This window comes from Telopea speciosissima, chromosome 6, assembly GCF_018873765.1.
Source record: "Telopea speciosissima isolate NSW1024214 ecotype Mountain lineage chromosome 6, Tspe_v1, whole genome shotgun sequence".
Classification (NCBI taxonomy): Eukaryota; Viridiplantae; Streptophyta; class Magnoliopsida; order Proteales; family Proteaceae; genus Telopea; species Telopea speciosissima.
Genome location: NC_057921.1, coordinates 57,758,575 through 57,765,491, shown reverse-complemented (window position 1 = coordinate 57,765,491; position 6,917 = coordinate 57,758,575).

Genomic DNA, 6,917 nt, shown 5'->3' with positions numbered 1-6,917 from the left:
AAGGTCTCGGTACCTTCTTGCCCCTGAGTCCGTAAGCTATACGTGCCAGGGCGAATTTGCTTGGAGACTATGTACGGGCCTTCCCAATTTGGTGCTAATTTTCCTTGTTGCTTCGGGCGGATGCGCTGAGTTTTCGAGAACAAGGTCCCCTTGACGAAAATGCCGCTCTTTGACTCTTGAATCATAGTAGCTTGCCGTCTTCTGTTTGTACGTCGCGTTCCGGAGTAGGGCATTTTCTCGGACTTCATCGAGGAAGTCAAGATTTGCTCTCAGCCCATCTTCATAGGTCTTCTCATCGAAGTTGAGCACTCGGTACGATGAGGCCATAACTTCAACCGGTGCGAGGGCTTCGGTCCCATAAGCGAGGCGAAATGGACTCTCCCCGGTTGGAGTTCTTACAGTCGTCCGATATGCCCATAGGACGCTTGGGAGTTCTTCCACCCATCTCCCCTTTGCCTCATCCAACCTTCTCTTAATGCCGGCGAGTAATGTTCGGTTGGACACTTCTACTTGTCCATTTGCTTGCTGATGAGCTACCGAGATGGGTCAGAAGTCAATGTGGAAGTGCTCGTAGAACTCTCGGAAGGCCGGGTTATTGAATTGCGCGCCATTATCAGTGATGAGAACTTTCGGTAGCCCGAACCGGTAGATGACCTTATCTCGGAAAAATTTCTCCATGTTCTTCTCAGTGATGGTGGCAAGGGGCTCGGCCTCGACCCACTTGGTGAAGTAATCGATCGCTACTACTACGTATTTTCTGTTTCCCGATGCCGGGGTGAAATCTCCGAGAATGTCCATTCCCCACATAGCGAATGGGATTGGGCTCAGCATTGAGGTTAACTTTGTTGCTGGTCGGCTTGGGATTGGCGCGAACAGTTGGCACTTCTCACACGTCTTCACGTATCTCATGGCCTCTTCTTGCATTCTTGGCCAATAGAATCCTTGCCGAAGTATCTTGTATGCAAGAGCTCGGCCGCCCATGTGACTCCCGCATATTCCCTCATGCACCTCGGCTAGTGCATACTCGGCCCCCTTGGGTCCCAGACATCGGAGAAGAGGGGCCGAGATTGCCCTTTTGTAGAGTACTCCGTCGATCATCAAGTACTTGGAAGCTCAGATCTTGACCTTCCTTGCTTCGTCTCGGTTCCCCGGGAGCAGGTCATTCTCCAAGTAGTTGACAATGGGGTCCAACCAGGTTGGCCCGTCCTCTTCAATGTGCTTTACGCTTTCTTCTTGTAAGGATGGCTTCTCCAATATTTCTATGTATACCTGACCGCTCGGTATTGGAGGTCGGCCTCGGCCAACCTGGATAAGGAGTCCGCCGCGGCATTCTCTTTTCTCGGTATTCGAGTCATCTCAAAGTGCTCGAACTCGGAGATCAGATCTTGGGCTCGGCCCAGGTATGCTATCATCCTTTCGTCTTTCGCCTCGTAGTCTCCGTTGACCTGGCTGACCACAAGTTGGGAGTCTCCTCGCACCTTCAACCGCTTTATGCCCATAGCTTTGCTGACTCAAAGTCCAGCTAGAAGGGCTTCATACTCAGCCTCGTTGTTCGAGGCGGGAAACTTGAACCTTAGGGCATATTGGACCAGAAAGCCTTCGGGGCTTACAAGTATTAGGCCGGCCCCGCTTCCTCCGGAGTTGCTTGAGCCATGGACATTCATGGTCCAAATGGGGTCGGCCGTAGCCCCGACCTCCTCGACTGTCTTTTCTTCTCCGGCCTCATGTTCGGAACCCGTGCATTCGGCGATGAAGTCGGCAAGGGCTTGTCCTTTTATCGCCGTCCTCGGTCGATAGCTTATATCGTATTCACTTAGCTCAACCGCCCAGGAAATCAGCCGTCCCGAAACGTCAGGTTTTTGCAATATCTTCTTGAGTGGCTGGTCGGTCAGTACCGCGATCGGATGAGCTTGGAAGTATAGCCTTAGTTTCCTTGCAGCCATGACTAGAGCTAATGCTACCTTCTCGAACCCGGAATACCTTGTCTCGGCATCAACAAGAGCGTGGCTGATATAGTATATCGGCCTTTGAGTTCGACTCTCTTCTCTGATCAACACCGCACTGACCGCTACGGGAGTGGCGGCTAAGTAGATTTGAAGCTCCTCTTTTGGTTCAGGTCGGCTGAGAAGAGGCGGGTTCTCCAAATATTTCTTCAGCTCTTCAAAAGCTTCCTGGCATTCGGACGACCAGATAAAGTCTTTTGGGTTCCGGATATTCTTTAGGGCCTTAAAGAACGGTAGGCACTTGTCGCCCGATCTCGACATGAATCGCGCCAACGCCGCCACACGTCCGTTTAGGCTCTGTACTTCTCGGATCGTCCTTGGAGGACTCATCTCTTGGATGGCTCTGATTTTTGCCGGATTGGCTTCGATGCCTCTGATAGAGACCATGAAGCCGAGGAATTTTCCCGAGATTACGCCGAATGCACACTTGGCGGGATTCAGCTTCATCTGGTTCTTTCTCAATACGCCGAAGGCTTCTTCCAGGTCGGCCAAGTGGTGCTCGGCCTTCAAACTTTTCACCAACATGTCGTCCACGTAGACTTCCATGTTCTTTCCGATCTGCCCGCGGAATATATAGTTCACGAGGCGCTGGTATGTCGCTCCGGCGTTCTTCAGTCCAAACGGCATGACCTTGTAGCAGAAATTCTCTTGGTCAGTTCGGAAGGCCGTGTACAACTCGTCCTCCTCATGCATCATGATTTGGTTGTAGCCGGAGTGCGCGTCCATGAAGCTCGCAAGATCTCGTAACTGCCGTGGCGCGATCAAGAGGTCGATCCGAGGTAATGGGTATTCATCTTTTGGGCAAGCCTTGTTGAGGTCGGTGTAGTCAACACACATTCTCCACTTCCCGTTCGGTTTAGGGACCATGACGACGTTAGCCAACCAGGTCGGGAATTTCTCCTCTCGGATGAATCCTGATCGGCGAAGCTTCTCCACCTCTTCTTTGATTGCAGTTTGTCGATCAAGTGCGTAGTTCCTTCTCTTCTGCCGGATTGGTTTTCGACCCGGATCCACATGGAGTCGGTGCTCGGCTATATGTCTGGGTATGCCTGACATGTCAGCGGCTGACCAGGCGAAGACATCGGCGTTCGCTTTTAAGAAAACTCCGAGCCGCCTCCTTTGATCTTCATTTAGTAGTGATCCGAGCTGGACCACCTTTGCTGGGTCATCTTCGCTGAGATGAAGTGGGGTCAGGTCTTCCACGGGTCGTCCTCTTCTCTCGATAAGCTCATCCCGCTGATCTTCTGGGAGATGCTCGACGCACATGGCCATTCCTCGAACATTACCCTTGTTTTGCTTGACGAAAGTAGCGTAGCACTCTCGTGCCTTCTTCTGATCGCCTCGGACCTCGCCGACACCGTTCTCGGTGGGGAACTTCATTTTCAAGTGAGTCGGGGAGATGATGGCTTGGAGGGCGGTCAATGAAGGACGGCCGAGTATGGCATTGAAAGCCACTACCGACCGTACCACCATGAATTTGACTTGGATCGTCGCCTGGCATGGAGCTTGCCCAATTGTGACTAGTAGATCGATCGAGCCCTTGATGGTCGCGGCCGCTCCCGAGAACCCGTGAAGCGAGGTGCCTTTGGGCTTGAGCGCATCGTCGCCGAAGCCAAATTGCCGATACGCTTCTAGTGACATAAGGTCCACGGATGCGCCGGTATCGACCAATACACGGTGGACGGGCCTATTCGCAATTTCTACCTGCACCACTAAAGCATCGTCATGAGGTAAACTTATACCTTCGAGGTCGGCTTCGGTGAAGGAGATCGTCACCGCCGGATTGAGTTTCTTGGCGGGCATCTCGGCTACTCCGATGAAGCGAGCGTTTGCCTTAGCCTTTCGAGTACTCTCTTGCCCGGGCCCTCCGAGGATAGTGTATATGGGGGCTCCCTTGTCATTGCTCGGCCCGGATCCGTCCTCCTTCTTCTCGGCTCGGACCTTGTCATCGTCTCTTTCAACTCGCCTGTTTTCGGCCCTAGGCTCGGCTCTTCTTTGATCTCGGTCATCAGGCCGCCGACCTCCACGATCTTCTCGGCCTCCTTTGACATATCGCTTCAAGTGGCCCGCTTTTATCAGGTCTTCGATTTCTCTTTTCAGCTGATAACAATCTTCGATGTCGTCACCGGTGTCCTTGTGGAATTGGCAATATTTGTTGGGATTTCGAGATGACCCCGCTTGCATCGGTCGGGGTCGGCGGATGTACCCCCCATCTTGTATTTGCATCAGGATCTCCTTGCGAGATGCATTCAGTGGCATGTAGTCGGGGCTCCGTGCTCGATCCGACCTGTCAGCTCGGTGATCCGTCCTTGGCCTTTTGTCTTCCCTTCTATCGTCTGTTGTCGGCCTTTTCTTGTCGATACGACCTTCATTGCCCTTCCGGGCTTGGAGGACCTCGGCCATATTTGCAAACTCGTTGCACCTCTCCAAGAGCTCGGCCAGGTTTTTTGTCGGCTTCCGGGCCAAGTCCTTGATAAGGTCCATGTCGGCCAATCCGTTGCTCATAGCCGTATGGGCCGTGGCCTCATCCAAATCCTTGATGTCCAAGGATTCCTTGTTGAAGCGGGAGACGAATGCTCGGATCGACTCGTCGGGCCTTTGCTTCACGCTGAGGAGGTTGACCGTGGTCTTCTTATGTTTCATACTACTCTGAAAGCGCGTGACAAAGGCTCGACAGAGTTGAGCGAAGCTTTTTATGGAATTCGACGGCAACCAGGAGAACCATGAGGTCGCCGCGCCCTTGAGGGATGCAGGGAAGGCTCGGCAAGAGACGATCTCGGTTCCCCCGTACATGGTCATCATCGCATTAAAGTAGTTGATATGATCTGTTGGGTCGGTCGTCCCGTCGTATCGGTCGAACGGGGGAGGTTTGAAACCTTTGGGTAGCGGCGCGGTCATGATCTCAGGAGGATACGGGTGACACCCGACCAAAGAGTAGGCATCCGGAGTCGCTTGTTTCTTCAACCCCTCCACTTGCTCGGCCAAATCTCGTAGCCGATTCTCCAGCTCGGTTTCAGGTGCTCGGCCAACCGGCTCCTCGGCCCGGGGTCGATAGGGTCGGTCGTCCCGCTGTAGTCGGCCATTCTGGTCAGCTCGGTCCTCACCATCCTTCCTTGTTCTTTTTTCTTCTTGGAAGTTGGACCCTCGGGGGCTCCCCTGTTGTTCTTCTCGGGGAGGTGAGCTCTGACGCCGGGGAGTATGACGCGATCCTTCTCCGTGTCTCGGCGCGCGCCTTTCAACCGGGTCTTTCCTTTGTTCTCGGAATCTCCTCGGCGGTTCGTCCTCTCCGATCCGTCCAGAAAATACCGACCTCCTTGCTACAGAGCCGGCCGGTTCAATTTCCTGCCCTGTTCGCGGGCTTTGGCGATGTTCTTGTTCACCCCGTCGAGCGCCTCTACTGGGGCGCGGAGGTGGAGTCTTCTGACGAGACGGGTGCGAGGACGCAGCCCGACTCGGCTCGGCCCTACGCCGGCCACCATTTTGCTGCAAGTTTCTTTCAGCGCGGACCGGAGCTGGAGGGAGCGCGGCCGGCGGCTGGCCCATCAGCCCGCCTCGGGCCATCTGGTTCATGAAGGCGCGCAGCATCTCGTTGGTGTGGAGCATCTGCAGCTGCAAATCCATAACCTGTCGATTATTTACCGGGGCTTCGGGTCCAAACTCTCCGGCAAGGGTGGCGGTGCTGGTAGGCCATTCCCGTCCAAACTTGGCTCGGCTCACTCGCCTAGCCGCGGCCGTGGTTAGCGCACCTCCCCATTCCCGCTCTCGGAGGGGGAATGGTGCCCGTGATGGGCTGCGCACCACCTGCCCTAGGGGGTCTTCTGTTTATCCCCTGCCGAGAGGCTTCGGGGGGCGGTGATCGCCTCGTCTGCACAACGGGTTGCGGCTCCTCCGTACGGGAAGTAGAACCATGCTGTCCTGACCTTGTGTGCACCATTATTGTTGCTCTGGGAATTGGCAGAAACGACGATGCTTGCTGATGTCGTTCCCACAGACGGCGCCAAATCTGTTGCGTGTGAAAACCTCCGGTGCTTGGTTCGCCCGTGGATGAACCTGCAAAAACCAAGCAATGAGCGCAAGAGGGCCGGTGTGGCTCCGGCCTAGGACTCTTCGATGCTCAAGTCAGTCTCCAACGCGACACAGAATCGCGTAGTAAAAAGCAAGATGCGGAATAGTGCTCCATACCGGGTATTTATAGGGTAAGGAGGAGATGAGACGGTTTGGAAGAGTCCTAGTATGGTAGGAGTCCTTCTTTCGGAAGGTTCTCTCGCGTAGAGCGGAGTGGAGAGTTATTTTTGGGGTCGGACTCTTATTAAGGTAAGAGTCCATGTGTGGTGCGATTCCGTGTCGCGCTGGGATCGTGGCTCGGTCCTTATCCCGTGATTCTCGGGATGTGCTGACGTGGCCCGGAGATCCCCGGTGGGGGGCTATGAGAGCTTCAATGGAGGAGGGCTCGGCCTACGAGGTCGGCCCATGGGGTCGGCAATGGAGGTCGAGCTCGGGAGGTTGGTCTCGGCCATGAGCTCGGCTAGGTGTCTATGGCTGACCCGTATAATCTCGGCCTCAGCCACCGGCTAGCTCGCTCAAAACAGGCTTTGTCAGGTGACTTATTGGATATGGGGTCGGCCCAATTTCCTGCTCGGCCCAACTCGGTTCTCGGACTGAGGTCGGGTCGGCCACGTGGTAGCCTCTGATAGGTGGGGTGTTTTATGCCTCATCACTCAGGCTAAGAATAGAACTCATAGTAACACATGATGCAAACCAAGCCTATTGTCTCAATACCATGCCCACAACAATCGAAGAGATCAGACTAAACAATCTTGATATACTTGAGATTAGCTTGAACACCAATAGCCTTTATACAAGCTTTCCAGTGGAAAACTTCGATTTTGGGAGGGAATTTTGAACTCCACAAAA